This window comes from Equus caballus, chromosome 16 (genome assembly GCF_041296265.1).
Source record: "Equus caballus isolate H_3958 breed thoroughbred chromosome 16, TB-T2T, whole genome shotgun sequence".
Taxonomy (NCBI): domain Eukaryota; kingdom Metazoa; phylum Chordata; class Mammalia; order Perissodactyla; family Equidae; genus Equus; species Equus caballus.
The window spans coordinates 57,007,657-57,026,691 of NC_091699.1; the positions used below are offsets into that span (position 1 = coordinate 57,007,657).

The following is a 19,035-nucleotide window of genomic DNA, read 5'->3' on the forward strand; positions in this document are numbered from 1 at the left end:
AGGAGGGGCACCTTGTTTCTGCCAGGTACATGTAGAAATCTCGCTCTCCACATGGCCTCACTTACACCACAACAGAAGTGGGGGCTTGTTATTGGCCATGGAGGATAAAAGTTCCAGCTCCCTACTTTGCCTTCTCTGAATAGGGGTGGGGGCCACAGGTATTTCTCTGTGGTGTTTGGATGGAGAATAGCAGTTATTGTCTAAAAGTTTTCTGTCTTGTTCAGCTGTTCCTTTCCTGGTCCTTAGGCTATTGTTGGGGCATTTTTTGTCTGTGACCATTTGTGTTTCTAGGTTGCCAGATTTTTTACTTCTAAGTGTCATGTGTATATATATATACATATATGGCAAAAAGAAAACCCAGGGAACTCACCACTGTGTCCTTCCTCAGTTCCCAAGGTACTTAACCAGTCTGCCTTCTTCTGTCTCTCTTGTAAAATCTTCTTGTGTTTATCTTAAATATAGTGTGCAGAGTTTTTAGTTGTACCTAGTAGAAGGAATAGGGACAAATACCTCTATTCTATCTTCCTGGAAGAAGAAGTCTACCAGCTGTTGGCATTTTTAAAACGTACCTAGAATTGGGTTATAATATCCCACATGAATATGTGTGAATTTTATAACAAATTTATTTCTCAATGTTCAAAATTCAAACCCCCCCCAAAAAACAAATTTATTTTAAATAATGATTATTTGCATTTAAGCAATACAGTGAGTTTAAATATTCCCTTGAAAGCAGGTGGGAGTTGGGGACTGTAGATCTCCTGACATTTAAGTGAATACCTAACTGCACTAGAAAACAAAAACTAAACAAGGGGCACGTTGTCACGATTGAGGAAACAGCACAAGACTGTCTGTGCTCCCTTGCTGTGCTGCTTTATGTAACATGCTTAACTCCTGGGGACTTAGATTCTTCACTCATTAAATAAGCAGGTTATACCTGAATTTAGGACTCATTTTTAAGTTCTACTTTAGCTCTTAAATTCTATCATTTATTCTGGAATATTCTCTCTCTACTTCAGAGAGGAAACTAAGGTTTGATAATGTCAGGTCTAGGGACAGGCTTCCCAAAGTTACAGGGAAGACATGAAGATCACATGAAGTTTTTCCAACCAGAGGCATCCTTGCCGTTCTCAATAGTGGCAAGAGTAGACCAGGATCTCTCCCGTGTCAGGTGATCTTTTGAGCACATCAGCAATACTGAGGACTTTAATGGCACATTACAGCACAGTGTCTCCAGAGTGAGGGGACTAGAGGACAGGGACCAGCTGGTGTGATTCCTGAAGAAACAGCCCAGAAGGGAGGCTCTGCTGGACTGTGGGGCTGCAATATACAAGACTCAGGAAACCGCCTTCGAGGCAGAAATGTTTCTCTGGGAGAAAACACTCCAGGGGCTGCATCCAAGGCCAATTAGTCATGCTGGGGTGCCTGCATGTGTGAGAGCTTCTACTTAGTATTTAAAAGCTTCCCTTTCATATTTAAGCTGTCAAAGCAGAAAGTGTGATTTTCTCAGAAATCGCCTCTTCATTGGCCCCCCATCCATTTTCTACTTCATACGGAAATAATTTGTTTCTACAATCAAAAAGAAAAGAAGCCACTGAACAGTTCCTATAGAAGGTATACAGGGAAACAGGAAATGCATAGAACTCCCTAAATAAAAGGTGTCAGAATCCCTGATTCTAAGGGGAAAACGTCCCGGCAGCTGACAGTCTCCTTTGGCCATAGCAGGTCAGCACACGAGTGAATGAATGTACAAAATGATGAGAGACATCCAAGGTCTAAGTGAGTAAGCGTCACTGTAAAACAAGCACTAGTATCTCTGCCCGTAGAGAATCATCTAATAACAAAAAAAGGGAAAGTACCTTACTTTAGGAATAGCCAAACTATAAAACTATTTAAATATACTAAATATATATGAACATTTAAGGGTAACTCTAATTATTTAATTCCTGGACCAGATAAAACAGCCAGGAGTAAGCCACTAACAGCTCTCACCCTGAGTTCCTATGAGTTCTTACTGTGTTCCAGGGGCTGTCCACAGGACTTTCCATGTATTAATTCATTTTACTCTCCCAACACTCCAGGCAGGTACTCTCAACATCTTCATCGTACAATGGGGAAAGTGGAGGCACAAAAAGATGAGGGAACATGCCCGGGATCACACATCAGGTGAGGATTCTTTGGCTACAAAACAAACCAGCATCAATGAACCCCTTAGTTTTTATATTTTCAGCAAGACAAGTAGTGAAATTGAGTGTCTGGCATTAAATACCAATCCTATGCCTTTACTCTGAGATTCACGTAAAATGAATAAATACTGTATGAAGGAAGGGGGATTAAAAATACAGTCAACAATGAATTTTAGTCTTTCTGTCTCCCTTTCTCTTGTACCACACACACCCCAAAGCATGGGAGGCAATGTAGGCCATTATGGACCTCCTTCAGGACCACACAAAACTGTTTATGCTCTCACAGCAATAGAAGCTTCTGGGATCTGGTTCTGGATAACTCTGCTGGATAAACGTGATTCCAGGGGAACTAACCCAGGAGAGGAAGAAGGAAAAGGCAGGAAGGGAAGGGAGAGAGTGGGAGGGAAGGGCCACATGGCAAAGGCCCAGGGTCTGGGGAAATGCAGGTCCTGTCAGGGCTCAGAGATGCAGCACAGAGAGGGAGACAGCCACAGCCACTGTGCTGGCTGACCTGGGACCTCTCCTGAGCCTTGGTTCAGGGCTGGGCAAGGATCTGGCACGAGCACTCAGGTAGGCTCCAGCAATGGTGAGTAGGGCAGTGGGGTAGGGGGTCCTGTAGATGGGATTCGGAGAGCAACACAAAACCATGTCGCTCCCACCAGGGGCCTGGTACAGTCTTGGGAAGTGAGGAAGCCCAGGCTCCAGGCACATTTCCAGCATGGAATAGGGCAAAGGCACAGCCCAGGCTACCGTACGCTGGATGAGGAGTGGACCCTGGTGGCTGCAAGATGCTCAGCCTGGAAGATATAAAAGGTGAGCTAAGCATTGCAAGGTGGGAGATGACTGGGGAAAGCTGTCACAGCTACACAGGCTAAGCAAACACGAACATTTGGGCGAACCTGGCAGAGGCCAAGGATATGCCATTCCAGCGCTAACTCCAGAGGTGGTCAGAACCAAAGACCCTGCCAAACTACTAGGCAGGTCACCACATCTGGAAACCCAGAATCTGGCTGGATGCCAGAGGTAGGCACTCTAGCTCCAGCCTGAGGCATGGGGATAAGGATCATCCAAGGAAGGAGGCTTAAGTCCTACACCTCCCTATGCAGAATGGGAGCTCTGAGTGAGGGCAGCATGGGGCAGGTGAACTGCAGCGGCCTGGGATTCAGAGGGCACCTGGGGCCCAGCTCTTCCGGGGATTCAAGGCATCAATCCAATTTCCAGCAAAGGGATCTCTAGGCTGAAGCAGAAATCTCCCATCTGAGAGAAGGGGACCATTATAAGCCACCCCAAGAGTCAGAGAGGTTGTTCACGAATCTCCTTATGAAGGTATCATTACTGAGCAAAGGCTTGCCACCCAATGTGCATAAAGAGCCAATTATAAAGAGCATCAGCCTTTATTTGCTAAGAGTAGCTTTATTTGCAAGATCCATCTGCAAGGAGGTAGGGGACATATGCTCTCAGATCTATCTCCCCGATCCAGGGCTTAGGGTAAAATTTATGGGATGAAGGGCAGGACAGTCTGAAGTGTGGAGATAGAGGACTGGAGGTAAGGAAAAGTGAGGTAACTGATGACCTGCGCAAGTGTAGTCAAGCTTCATGGTGCTTTGTAGGACGTTTGTTCACAAAATAGTGGTGTTAGCATGATCTGAGGATGGAGTTTTCAGCCCTTTGATGTCAAAAAAGTCACTTATCGGGCATTTGTGTAGGCCCAGTTAAAGGGTTGGTGGTCTCAACTGGCCTGAACTGGACAAGGGGTCTCAATTCCTGAAAAATCGCTCTTAATTACTCTGCTGATAAGATGGGGTCAGCTGAACTGGTCCTAGAGGGCCTGTGGTTACAATGTCAGCTTAGAAACTGGACGAGGAGGTGAGCCTATTGGCTTCAGGAGCCGAGTAAAGAGGGAAAGGCAGCTGCTGGCCATCAAGGCAGAGACCTGTTTCCAGTCACTAAAGAAGTTCATGGGAACAAGGAAGTTGTCATTCCAACAGCACACCATAGCGGGAGGAAGAAAGTGAAGCCGATCTCCACACTGTCCATCTATGCTCCCCAGCTCTGTGTTTCAGACTGTTTCTGGCTAAATGATTGCATGTGTGCCTGAATTACTGTGCTTGCAGAAAGCTTCTTTTATAATGGCTGTAGAAGCTTCCCTCTTTCTCCTCTTTCAAGTCCTGAATTCTATGCACACCAAATGCCAGAGAAATGCTTTCTGCAGCCAGAGGTCTGAGGAATAAAGGTCAAGCCAAGAATTAGTGCCACAGAAGCTTTATCAGACCCCAGGAGAGTGGAGCCTCTGACATTTGCAATGGAAAAGTAAATAAGATCAGGAACTTAGAACCATGAAAGCAATCTAGTAGAAGATTGTCATTGAAGAATAAGAGATTACAGGGAGAATGTATCCAGAATCTACAAATTCGTAACTGTAGATCTTTGAAGGGCTAGACATTAAGAGTGAATAGAGCATTAGTGGGGCAAGCCCGGCTGAGTAGTGGTTGAGTTCATGCGCTCTGCTTTGGTGACCCAGGGGTTTGCTGGTTCAGATCCCGGGTGTGGACCTACACACCACTTATCAAGCCATGCTGTGGCAGGTGTTCCACATATAAAGTAGAGGAAGATGGGCACAGATGTTAGCTCAGGGCCAACCTTCCTCAGCAAAAAGAGGAGGATTGGTGGCGGATGTTAGCACAGGGCTAATCTTCCTCAAAAAAAAAAAAAAAAGTGAATAAGAGCATTAGTATGATTCCTTTTCTACATGACAAGCACATCTGCAGCATCAAACCCTCTTGGCCATTCGAAAAGCAGATCCTCACAGGCAAAAATATGTGATAACTCACAATCTTATGGTGCCGAAGACATGATACAAGTTATGAATATGAGGCCATTCTAAAGCCACATATCATTTCAAAGGTCATGACACACTTGGTCAACCATTAACTTCAGAGAAACATCAAAGGGTTTATTCCATGCTGAGATGCACAAATTCTCCATAGTGAATATGGCATGAAGCCAACATGCTCTCGTTTTAAACTGTACAGAAAGCCAATACCAGAGCATTCTTCTGAGATCACGACACATATGACAATTCTTAATAGCAAAGGCCAATACACAATTAGGTAGCTAAGACTTTAGCTGGATCTTTCAGATACCTTTTCTCATATAGAAAAGGACAAGCCTCAACAAAATTGGAGGAGAAAGTTTACTTTTTGGTCCTATAAACTCCAAACTGCATAAGCTAGCATTCCAAACCAGTGCTGTCCAATAAAAATATAATGTGAGCCATGTAGGTAAAGTCTTTTAGTAGTCACATTTTTAAAAAGTAAAAAAGAAACAGGTGAAACTAATTTTAATTATATATTTTATTTGAAATGTAATTTTAGATATATTTCAATGTGTTTTCAAAATAAAACATTATCAATGAAATATTTCACATTTTTTTCATACTAGATCTTTGAAATCCAGAGTGCATTTTACACTTAGCCTACATCTCAATCTAGACAAGGCATATTTGAAGAGCTCAGCGCCCATGTGGCTAATGACCCTGTTATGTCCCAGCTACAGGTCCCCCATCCTGACTTCAACTCTGCTACTTCCCCCGCCTGCACATATCCCAAGTTTTAGCAAGCACAAGTACCAGATTTTCTAAGATGGCCTCAGTTTCACCCACTCTGTCCCATGGTGCCTGGGTGCGCCTGTTTTCAGTGCCAAGGCAGCGGGCTGTCTTGGTTACCAGCCCCAGTTCAGGGTGACTGCCTAGGTTTGAATTTACCTCTCCTATGTGCCACCTGGACAAGTTATTTAACATATTTTTAGATCCTCAGCTTCCTCATTTTGGAAACAGATATGAATAGTGTTTTTCCCAAGAAGGAGACATACCTGGAACACCACACCCTATTCAACACGATTAACAATGAGGAAGTAGAATTACGGGCAAAGCAGGCACTTCCTCTCCTGCCCCACCACAGGTCCTGACTGTGGATTGAGCATGTCCTCTTCTCTTCCTTATCATGCTCCCTGCTGCCCAGATTTTTGATTCAATTGAAAAATCTTGTCTGTCTTCAAGGATCAGATCAAAAACACCTCTCCTCCTCCTTTTCCCTACTTTCCACCTCCAAGGCGGAAGTATTCTTACAGATCTGCCTAATGTTTTTATTTCTCACTCTTGATAGCATCCTAATTATTCAAATCAGACTTAGCTCACCTTCTGGACTCTGCCTCAAGGGTTAAGGCCCTTATTAAATTTGTGAATCCCACCCTCTCTCTCCCTGCCCTTTCACCCCCTTCACATTTGCCCAGAAGGCTCCTGACATTCCATTATGATTTTGAAGCAAATGAATCCAACAGCTTAGATTTAATATATTTGACCTTTTCATTATTGACAAAAGTACCAATCATAAGTAAAAAGAAGATTCAAAAAAATTCTTGTGGGGGGTCCCTCTAGCTTTGAGCTTGATACTCTATAGCCTACCCTCCTCCTCACCTCTGAGGTCCCCACACCCGCCATGACAAGTCTCCAGGTTCTCTCCCAGTGTCTCTCAGTTCTGACTCCTACTGGGCCTTCCCCCATCACAAAGGGAGTCTCTCAAAGGGAGCTGTGTCAGACCTTCCACTCCACCGAGAATGCCCTGCTCTGGGCTCTGTTATTTCAGGGTCCTGCCAGGTGACTGGCTGGCTAATCTGCTTCACCAACGCGGAGGAAAGAACTCCTGCCATGTAGCTTCTTCCCTCTGAGACAGCAGATTCATTACCTGGACAGGTTGACGCCACAGTGTTAGTGTGGAATCTCAAGAGCTACGCAGGACCAGTGAGAAGATGCTGGGCAGACACACTCTGTGAACGCATAGTTATTTCATGAGCCACAGGCCATATTTACTCCAACTGAGTAAAGACAAGGCCACCCGACTTCCAACTTCAAAGAAGGATACAACCAGGAGTATTTGTTAATTCATTAGATCAATTTAAGTGTCCAAACAAAGTATATTGAGAACAAAGGCATTTTACTTTCTGAAGAAGAAACTTCTTGAAAAATGAAGCTCTTACAATAAAATTTTAATTTGCTTAAAATGAAAATGAATTTTGAATGAAGATCACAAACTCATTTTATTAAATGCACTGTGTTCTTTCTACTTTAAAAAAATGGTGATTAATTCTCAAAGGAGTTTCTGCAGAACAGACTAGAAACACAAATTATTTCTAGTTTGGAGAGATGCTTTGCTTCCCTGCAATGGTTCTTCCACATCCCTGGCAGCTCTTATTTATATCCTCCCAACACTTACAGCTGACTCTCGGGGGATGGAAGATTGCCGCCACCAAGGTGGCAAAGAGGGTGCGGGCCAGGTCAGCAAGTGAGTAATTGATACATTACAGCCACAGACACAGGTCTCCAAATGCACGTAGGTCCGTTCCTCAACACAGGTGAAAGGAGGAGCTTACATGCTACAGCTGATGGCTGCAGCAGCTAAGCCTCTCAGAAAAAGACTAGGCAGGAAGTCCTCTGCCAATCACACTCCTCCCCCACTTCCTTCCCCCGGCCCTGACCTAGCCTGAGCCCAGCAGTCCTTGGCAGACATAAGTACACCGGCAGTTCAGCAAACCCTGACAATTAATGGCCAGTTGCAGTTACGGGAAACAATGGCATCAAATCTAACCCCTGCTCCCGACAGGCCAAGTCCATTAGAGCACCAGCAAAGCTTTGGAAGTCATCCAGATGCTAACTAGCTTCTGGCAAGCACACATTCAATGAGAAATTTTAAAGGCTGTGGCTATCTCATAAATGTCTCCAAGATGCAATTTGAAAACCGGAGTACCATACAATTAACAGTCATTTTTAAAACCACTTTGTAAACATGCCCAACAATATAAAATCATAGGGTATGTACTATGATTCTAGTGTAAGTCTGGGGATCTTTCCACGGGCGTCTTCTACAACATGAGGGGCCGGATGGCGGAGGAAGACTGGGAGCTCTGGCATCAGGAATCTTGGGTCCAGGCCAGACTCTACCACTAACTGCCTGTGCACCCTCCAAGCCCACTTCCTCAGCTGCAGAGTCAACGGTTGAGGCATAATGAATACTTTGGTCCCTTTTAGCTCTCAGAAACTATATGAGTCAAAGTAATACCAGGCTGTAACAAATAAACCCCAAGGTGCCTCCATGACTTAACTCAACAAAGGTGTATTTCTTTCTCACACAAAGTCCCCGGCTGATTATCAGAAACTCTCCTCCATCCAGTGTCTTAAGGATTCAGCTGCCTCCAGCTAATGATGCCATGCCTCAACACAAGACCTCCAAGGGCCCCAGTGCAGGCAGACGAGGAGGAGGAGGCACACCAGCTCTTAAGAGCCTTGGCCTGACAATGATACATGCCCCTCCTCTTATAGTCTATTGGCTAGACCTACTCACATGGCCTCAACTTAACTGTAGGGGAGGCTGGGAAAAGTGCAGGAGCATGGAAATATTTGTTGAGCACTATTATCTGTGCCACACAGATGACATTCTACTTATTTATTTTTTTAATTTTTATTTTTGTTGAGGAAGATTGGCCCTGAGCTAATATCTGTTGCCAATCCTCCTCTTTTTGCTTGAGGAAGATTGTCCCTGAGCTAACATCTGTGCCAATCTTCCTCTACTTTGTATGCAGGACGCCACCACAGCACGGCTTGAGGAGTGGTGTGTAGGTCAATGCGCGGGATCTGAACCCGAGAACCTGGGCCACCAAAGCGGAGTGTGTGAACTTAACCACTATGCCACCAGCCAGGCCCCTACTTACTTATTTGAATAATTTAATCCATTTGTCTGAATTAATATCTATTAACAGAACATCATGATATGCTACATTGCAGAAGTCAAGAAAAAGAAGTCCTTAAAATTAAGTCTGCCAGATACACAGAAGGGCAGATGAAGAAGAGGGAACACCAAACCAAATGCCCAACACCCAAACAAACACAGTCCACAAGGTACCTAGGAGGGACAATGTACCAGTCAGGGGCCACGCTCTCCATAAGTTACCATGACGAGACTGGTGTGCTCAAAGGATGGCACTTGGAGTCCAACAGAGAAAAGAACAAGGCTTAGCCATTCCCACCCCAATCACACTGGATAGTGGTGGTCTTCTGCTAGTCTGTCTACAACCCAGGAAGCTTTATTAAGCATTTCTTCCTCCAGTCAGGGCCTCGCTCCCTCTCTAAGACTTTATTTCTGCCATAAATAATGTCATCAAAAACCTGCTTGGCCAAAAGCCATCTATCGGTGCCTAGTACCAGACCCAGAGTTGGAATAGATATCACAGTGATCCTGGTTGAGGTTCCCACACTTCCACTGTCCCCAGAAACTCAAATTCTAAAACAAATAAAGCAGTTGGGAAAGGCTTCTGGAATATCATGGCCTTAAATGCAGCATATATGCCTAGTTACATTTTCTACTATACAAAGAATTATTTTTAAGAGTTATATAATTGAGAGAAGGGATGGAGACTTCCTATTATGATGACAAATCTCATTACTGGGAGAACAAAATCATCACAGACAGAGTTGAAGATACTGAATTTTTATGTTAATTAATGTATTATTCTCATTGAATTCTGTGTAGACACTCACAACATATTCAGCCCTATTTACTCTCTTGAAGAGCCAGCCCTGGTGATCTAGTAGTTAAGATGCGGGGCTTTCACTGCCGTGGCCCAGGTTAGTTTCCTGGTCAGAGAACCACACCACCCATCTGTCAGTTGTCATATTGTAGTGGCTGTGTGTTGCTGTGATGCAGAAAGCTATACCACTGGTATTTCAAATATCAGCAGGGTCACTCATAGTGGACAGGTTGCAGCAGAGCTTACAAACTAAAAGAGACTAGGAAGAAGGACCTGGCCACCCACTTCTTAAAAAAGTGGCCATGAAAACCCTATGAATAGCAGCAGAGCACTGTCTAATATGGCATGGGAAGGAGAGGATGGAGCACAAAGACCGAGCAGGGGTCTGTTCTCCTGTACATAGAGTTGCTAGGAGTCAATGGCACTAACAACAAACTTTCCTAAAGGGACCGACACTAGAAGCAGAGAGAGCAATCAAAGCAAAGAAAGATGTAGAGACCTGGAAATTCACGAAAAGATATGCCTCTCAGTGGGCATCACTGATGCCTGGAATTATGGAACATGGGATGGATCCGTTACAGGGAGAACAGAGCCCATTGCATAGGCTGCCTCAGCCCCTCAAAGGCTCCGTCAACAGAGGTGAAGTGAAAGTTAGGGCAGAGTTTCCAGAAATGTCAGCTTTCCTGACAGTCTCAGTACACAGCAATGCCCCAGCCTCTCCTGGAATCATTAGCCTGGGTAACAAGCCTGAGGTAAGAAGTGGTAGAAGGAGTCACATTCATGTCTGTCTGACCCCAGAGTGTGCTCTGGGTACACGTTGTACACTAGGAGTGCTTCTCCTTTCTGCACCTTCCCCAGGGTCCTCGCACAGCCCTGACTAGCAAGTAAGTTACTATAGCATCTGGGTTCCAGACGACAAACTAAGCCAACACTTAGCCCCTTCTCCTTCCCAAGGCTCCTTTAAAATGACAGCAAATACAAGTGTGATTAATTCATAACAGTAAAGAGAAAAGGAGAACAATCAGCCACCTACAGAGTTCAATGAAGTCCTGAAAAAGAAGAACAGGGGGCACAAACAATGTGTTCAATCATCATTACTTAAGGGCTGCTTATTGATTTTCAACATTAGAGTCAGCCTCTGAACAAAACAGGAAAGGCTCAAATAGGTTTGCAGAACAGCCTGTGAATGTCCTCGACCTTGAGTATGTCCTGCAGGGAGAGTTGCTAGACAAAGACAGTGGAAGGAGTGGTAGAGGAAGGCAGGCATGCCATATGCACGACTGCATTGTCAGAATCCGGAAAGGGTGGCAGACATTGGTGGAATGAGACCCAGAAGTTTCTGTACTATTTATGGTTGAAATATGACCAATAGAAAACCAAGCCAAAAATAACGTAACCATCAAGAAACAAAAGGTAATGGTAGTGTATGTGAGCTAACTTGCCATGATTCAGAGCAGAGAACTGAAAGTGTTTAAAATTGATACATCAAGAAATAGCAACATAAGCCTATTTTTTAGATTTATGGAGGTAATGCCAGGAGAACTAAAGAACTAAGAACAAAAACAATTAAACATGGAGCAGAGGACTCGTGCTTTTCCTTACAAGGTCTTCTTTACCGTTTTGGTTTTTTACTGTTTGCACAAAATCATCTGATAAAAAAGAAAAATGAAGAATAAAATTAACCAAGTACAATGTGCATTTTCTACACATTTACCTGATTAGAATAGACCCAAAGCCCCTGGAGGTAGGAGCAGGGATCAACACGTCTTTTGTTTTCCAATGTCCTCCATCCATAGCTTTAATATTGTTGCTTGTCTCGGAGAAACACAGTCAACACCGTATTGAACTTGTAAATAAGTGCTCCCTCCAGTCTGGTAATGTGTGTCTACTATTCTCAGGCCAGTCCAGTCCTCTGTCCTCCCCTAAACAGTCCCACTATACTTATGGCCTTTAATGGGATTAAATCTTCAATGCCCCACATCCCCAGTCCTGAGAAAGCAACTAACATTACTGATACCGGGTTCACAGAATCACTTTATACAGCAAGACCTATGATCATGCATATACACGGGAGCTGATATATATACTCCAGCTGTGGTGTGACTATGCCCATTACGAGCTGTGGCAGGTGTGGGGGGCAGGACACTTCTGCCTGCACACTGGGAGTCCTGGAAAGCATAGCAGCTGCACCACTTCTCCACTCACCTGCCATGACAATTGTGCTGCCCTTCTGCATGTGTAAAATAGCACACCCAATCTAAATACATGGTTTTCAGAAATAAAAAGAACACTTAGTCATGGATAAAACTTTTTAAAATAGCAGAATTTGGAGGGAGACCCAATGGAACAAATTGTAAAAAAGGACCTTCTATGGACAGCTAATATTTGACAAGGGAGCCAAGAGCATATAATGGAGAAAGGAGAGTCTCTTCAATAAACGGTGTTGGGAGAACTGGACAGCCACATTATCTTACACCATGCACAAAAATCAACTCAAAATGGATTAAAGACTTGAATTAAGACCTGAAACCATGAAACTTCTAGAAGAAAACATAAGCAGTTCGCTCTTTGACATCAGTCTTAGCAGCATATTTTCAAGCACCATGTCTGACCGGGCAAGGGAAACAAAAGAAAAAAATGAACAAATGGGATTACATCAAGCTAAAAAGCTTCTGCACAGCAAGGGAAACCGTCAACAAAATGAAAAGACAACCTAACAATTGGGAGAAGATATTTGCAAACCATATATCAGATAAGGGGTTGATATCCAAAATATACAAAGAACTCATACAGCTCAACAACAAAAAAACCAACAACCCAATTAAAAAATGGGCAAAAGATCTGAACAGAGATTTCTCCAAAGAAGATATACAGATGGGCAACAGGCACATGAAAGATGCTCAACATCATTAGCTATCAGGGAGATGCAAATCAAAACTACAATGAGGTATCACCTCACTCGGGTCAGAATGGCTATAATTAACAAGACAGGAAACAAGTGTTGGAGAAGATGTGGAGAGATGGGAACCCTTGTACACTGCTGGTGGGAGTGCAAACTGGTGCAGCCACTATGAAAAGCAGTATGGAGAATCCTCAGAAAATTAAGAATAGACCTACCATAAGATCCAGGTATTCCCCTGCTGGGTATTTATCCAAAGAACTTGAAAACACAAATGCATAAAGATACATGCACCCCTATGTCATTGCAGCATTATTCACAATAGCCAAGACTTGGAAGCAACCTAGGTGCCCATCAAGGGACGAATGGATAAAGAAGATGTGGTATATATACATAATGGAATACTACTCAGCCATAAGAAATGATGAAATTAGGCCATTTGTGACAACATAGATGGACCTTGAGGGTATCATGCTAAATGAAATAAGTCAGAGGGAGAAAGTCAAATATCATATGATCTCACTCCTAAGTAGAAGATAAGAACAACGTCAAACAAACACATAGCAACAGAGATTGGATTAGTGGTTACCATAGGGGAAGGGGGGAAGGAGGAGGGCAAAAGCGGGGATTAGGCACACATGTGAGGTGATGGAGTATAAGTTTTCTGGTGGTGAACATGATGTAATCTACACAGAAGTTGAAATATACTACAATGTATATCTGAAAGTTATATAATGTTATAATCCAATGTTACTGCAATAAAAAATAAAAATTTTTAAAAAAAGGACCTTCTTAGAGGGAAAGAAAATTAGAACAAAGCTAAGCTCCACCTCTCACTCCACCCAACCACAAGAACAACAAATTAAAAGTACACGATTCTCAGAGACGCCCCACACCACTCACTCTTGCCTTCTGATTTAAGTCAAGAGTTATGACAAAATTAAGGGACTTGAGATTCAAAACAACCAAATTAATGTGTGGACCTTTTGCACTTGAACACACTGGAAAAAGACTTTTTTAAAAAGACAGCTGGATAAATTTATTGAATATTACATGATAGAAAGGAATATTTTAGTTTTGTTAGCTATTAAAATGCATTATGCTCTGTAAGAAAATGCCTTTTTCTGAGATACATAATGAAGTATCTAGAGATAAAACAACACAATGTCTGCAATTGGCAATAGACTGTTGATAGTAGCTATAACTGAGTGTGGATACACGGCGATGTTTTGTACTCTCTACTTTTGTGTATCTCCCCAAGATCCAGCAATTCTAAGTATCTGCTCGAGAGAAATGAAAACACAGTCCACACAAAGACTTGTACAAAAATGTTTATAGCAGCTTTATTCATAACAACTAAAAACTGGAAACAACTCAATTATCAACAGGAGAATGGATAAACAAACTGTGACGCCATGGAATATACCACGGAGTCCTACTCAGCAATATACAGGAACAAACTCTGGACCATGCAACAACACGGATGAATCTCAAAGTCATAATGCCGAGTGAAAAAAGACAGATACCCAAGAGTACCCACTATGTGATGGAAATTAAAACAGTCGGTGCCTCTCAGGAGTAGGGGCTGACTGGAGGCAGGGAACTTTTGGAGATGATGGAAATATTCTATATCTTGATTGGAGTGTTGGTTACACATGTGGATATATTTGTCAAAATTCAACTGTACAAATAAGATATGTGCATTGACTTTTATGTAAATTTTATCATAAAAAAGAAAAAAGTAATTACATACAAAAAATACGAGAATGGTGGTTGGTTTGAAAATGGAAAAACACAACTGGTTCCACGTTCTTCACAACTCAGGCTGGCCCAAGGAGAATGATTTCACTGGACTTATGGAGAGGACAGTTGCTAAGGGCTCACTTATGACTGAGGCCACAGCCAAGTGCAGACACCTTGGGCATGGAAAACAAAGTCACTTGCCAATGGTAAGGTGTCGGTAACCACACAAAGATCTCCAAATTTATAAATATTATTTGTGTTTGTCAATTCTGTACTTCAGGGATTTTGCAGGGCAGGAAACAGAAGTTGCTGGAAGTCAAGATCTCCTCAAATCTTCTATAAATTCCAAACTCACTCACTCATGTTACCTGCGGGCTCAGAAAAGAGCCAAGAGGGGAGGACAGCCACTGGGGGCAGTGATCTGGGGCAAAGAGAGATTTCCATCAGATTAGGAAGGACCACAGGTCAGTAGGCCTGTGTAGCAAAGACCTCTCTACTACTCAAGGCAGCCAGGTGGGGAGGTGGCCCTCTAGGGGACATCTGCAAGGGAAGCAGCAGCAGAATGGCCCAACCAATGGGACCCTGCGGCCTGGGATAACGGCAGAGAAACCTATGTGGACAGGTAATGGGGGATGCTTTCCCAATACCTTAGCTACACACAAACGCAGGATCTCTGCAGAATCGGTGGGACAGTCAACCCCAATAATCACTGAGTTCTCCACCAGCCCATCAGGATGGGCTTAGAGTTGAATCTGAGTTCACGTAAAAAAAAATAAAGAAGGGTTGTATATCTTGCATACATCAGTTTGGAGACCAAGATCTACAAAAGCATGTGCACATACACAGCTAATGCAAAGGTCTTCCAATGACTTTAAGGCATGTGTGTGCACCATCAGTAAAGGAGACTCTCTCCCACCTCCCGCAGAGTCCCTAGGGAACCAGAAACAAAGACGCATCCAATCTTCACTCACTTGGTTCAATTGGGTACAGGGAGCGGGTTCTACAATACTCCCAGCAACAGCTTAGAAGCCCTGTCGCCTCTTTATACATTGCATACTCTTGTACCTAATTCCATTTTTGTGACCAGGGCAATTTGTATATCCCAGCATTTGCATTTCTGAAGCCAGTTTGATATATGTATGCCCAGCTACACCATCCTCCTGCCCAAGCTTGGGCAGGCAGGTGCCTTACAGAATGTGAGCCTGAGCACACATACCAAAATATCCATCCACCTTTCAGCCTGGTTCATTTGAGATCAGCCTTCAGGACTCAGCATAAATGCCAGTTTCCTGGGAATGTCTCCTATGGGCCCTCACATCTAACCAGTTCTTCTGTTTTCATGTTGACGAAGCATTTTGCAATTTTCCTTCAGAGCATTTTCACAATTGAAGTTACATAGTTATCTGTAGAATTATTTGCTTAATATTTGCCTTTTTCCTTCTGTCCCCCAAGCAGGGCAGGGTCTGTAATTGTTTTGTTGATCTTCTATACCCACTATCTATCACAGTTTTAGCACATAGTAGGCACTCAATTAATGTATGTTAAATGTCACTTCCCCACAAGCCATAGGTAGCCTACCCTGGTAAAAAGCTGAGGAAATAGCCATAATTTTCACTTTAAATGTACCATTATTTAAAAAAAAATTCTATCCAGAACACACTAAATCACATGGGATCTTCCAGGTGTGTCTGTGAGATCCCTAAGGCCCTGCAGCAGCCTGCCCCTCCTCCTGCTGAAAGCCAGTGAGCCAGCAGGTCTGCAAAGTCAGGCCAGCATCTGCAACTCCCCACCTCCTGGAGCCTAGGGAGAGGGCACTGTTTAGGCAAGGAGAACTGAGGCACCTATAGGATGTCCTGATAGAGACATCCAGAAAGTTTGGGCTCCTAATCTCCATGCCACACTCTACAGGCCTGAACTCAGGCCTGGCTGCAGGCACAAACTGCCAATCCTCCTACATGCCCATCGCTTTGGCTCATGAGGATGTCCGCCTTGGCTCTCAATCTTGGAAGGCTTCCCCAAGTCATGGTGCTGCCAGCTACAGGTCAACATTTTCCCCTATCTATGTCAATCACTAGCATATACCCTCATGTATCTTTAACTTATAAATACACCATTTATTTCAGTATTTACAACAACATAATGGAATAGATAGGGCAGGTAACCTTAGTCCTATTTTACAGAGGAAGAAGTTATGCTGAAGGATAAGGGATTCTCCAAAGTTTGGGGCTCATGTTAATACCCAAACTCACATTTTCAAACTCTAAAACCACACTCTCTTCACCACCTCTGGCTGTCTCTCTGTTAACAAAGTCCTAACTACAAAAAAAGGATAGAGGAAGGAAAGAGAAAGGAGGGGAAGAAGGAAGGAAGGAAGGAAGAAAGGAAAGGAGGAAGGAAGGGAGGGCAACAGGAAACAAACAGTTTGGGAAAGGTTTAATCCAGTCTGAATAACTGAGAGAATTTGGGAAACAGAATCCTGGCTCTATCCCAATTAACTGTGTGATTCTGAGAAAGCTTTGTAACTTCTCTGTGCTGGGTGCCTCTGTGTCAAATGGGGCTCCTCCTTATAGGGACTCCTGTGAGGAATCAATAAGATGAAGTGTGCAGAGCGCTCAGGGAAGAGCCAGGTCACAGGGACTGCTTTATGCCTTTTAGTTCTCTTTCCATGAATTCATTCCAATGACCTAACTGCGCTGAATTCTTCAGCCCGCTCTCTCTCTTTACCTTCCCATGGAATGTTCTGAGGACATGAATTCAGACTTCCACCACCTATCTATTCACTGCACTTTATGTCAACACTGAAGAACAGATGATTAGAAACACTGTACAACCTCTACACCTGAGACCTACCCTCACAAAACCTAACCCAAGAAACTAGGGAATAAAGAACAGCTGGTCGGGAGAAAAGAAACATTATTTTTTTTTTTTAAGATTTTATTTTTTTCCTTTTTCTCCCCAAAGCCCCCCAGTACATAGTTGTATATTCTTCGTTGTGGGTTCTTCCAGCTGTGTTAGGTGGGACACTGCTTCAGCGTGGTTTGATGAGCAGTGCCATGTCCGTGCCCAGGATTCGAACCAACGAAACACTGGACCGCCTGCAGCAGAGCACGCGAACTTAACCACTCGGCCATGGGGCCAGCCCCAGAAACATAATTTAATTTAAAACTTTAAAATAAAAATCTTCCATTCTGAGCCTTATGCTCAGTGAAGTAAATATTAAAGAATTCAAAAATACTTTCTCTAACATAGCTTCCTAGACTCTACATGTACCTTAAATCCAAGCCATATGGAAAATCAAGGCAAATGTTTGACAATTTCATTGGTTAGGTGCCATTGTCTCAACCTTTTTTTTATCCACTACTAAGTAAGGTTCTTTGCCAAAATCATTCAGAGTGTCACACCTGTTTGATAGGCACCCACCAAGGCATGTCAACAGGACCATTGGTAGAAGGACAATAGTGACAGTTGCCTTCAGAGAAAAAACAACCAATCCTAGGATGGTAAGAGGTGCTATGTCAACCTCTTTGGCCACTGATGGCTTCAAGCATCATTCATTGCTCTTTCCCCAGCAGGAGCGGGTTTCCATGACCATGCATTTGCACAGAACTACAGTAGGGCAACCGAGTGCTGTCCACTAAGACCACAAGTCCTCAACAGAAAGATGGCACCTACCTTGTCAAGTCTACTGCAGGAGCAACTGCACCACCTTTAAAACCTCCTCCTCAAACCAAGCCATAAGGCTGCTCTTCCACATAGACTGGCACCTGTCTCCACAGTCAGAACAGGACATTAAACAAGATCTCGGTTTACCCATATTCGAGTTCCCAAGAGATGAAGCATGACACACAGATGGTCTTTACGACTCTTAGAAAATATTAAGACTGATTCTTCAAGCCAAACATAAAGTTGGCCGCATGGATCGACAGACAATCTACATTTATCTATCCATTCCACGGATATTTAGGGCATGTCTATTATGTGCGAGGCCCTGTGTCCAGAGCTTGGGGCACAAAACTGACTAAGACATGGTACTTGCACACGGTCTTATAGAGGAGAGACAGTGAACGAGGCAGGAGAAATATACACTACCATGTTGAAACTGGTCTCAATGTAAATTATTGGCCACAAATTTCAAGTAGGTCTTAGTGTTGATTGAACTCCAGCCCTTTATGTAACCTTTTCCACGACAAAATTTTTATCTCCAGCTTGGATTTCCCACCTGAACTCTAGGTGCATATATACAAATGCCAACTTGACATCTCTGCTTGGATAGCTAAAAACTATCTCAAGGGCTTTACCACAGATTTACTATTATGTCACTGGGCTCCAGCTATTGCGTGGACTTCATTCTACTACTGCACCCCCACCCCCAGATCACTCCCTCCTAGCTCCTCTGGAAACAGACAAGGTATGTCCTTGAATCAGAAACTTGACATTTGTTCTTCCCTCTGCCTTGCTAGATGTTACCCCGACAGTTGCACAGCTCCCTCCTTCACTTCCTTCAGGTCTCTGCTCAGATCTCACCAGGGAGGTTTTCCCTGAGCAGCCCATGGAAAAAATCGCACCCTGCCCACCTCAGATCAGTCTCTGCTCTCTTTCCCTGCTTTGTTTTCCTTCACGACTCCCACTACT

General features: G+C 43.6%; 1 protein-coding gene across 7 annotated transcripts in view; it reads right to left on the reverse strand.

Moving 5' to 3' along the window:
* The window catches only part of MYRIP (myosin VIIA and Rab interacting protein), a 347,529-nt gene that overhangs the window by 280,060 nt on the left and 48,434 nt on the right, over positions 1-19,035 (reverse strand). For 2 of the 7 annotated variants that reach the window (XM_070237957.1, XM_070237960.1), the window contains exon 3: positions 2,013-2,178. The exons of the other annotated variants lie outside the window; for them this stretch is intronic. The gene's annotated coding sequence lies outside the window, so the exon portion shown is untranslated. The remainder of the gene's footprint in view (positions 1-2,012; positions 2,179-19,035) is intronic. 7 annotated transcript variants of the gene reach the window in all.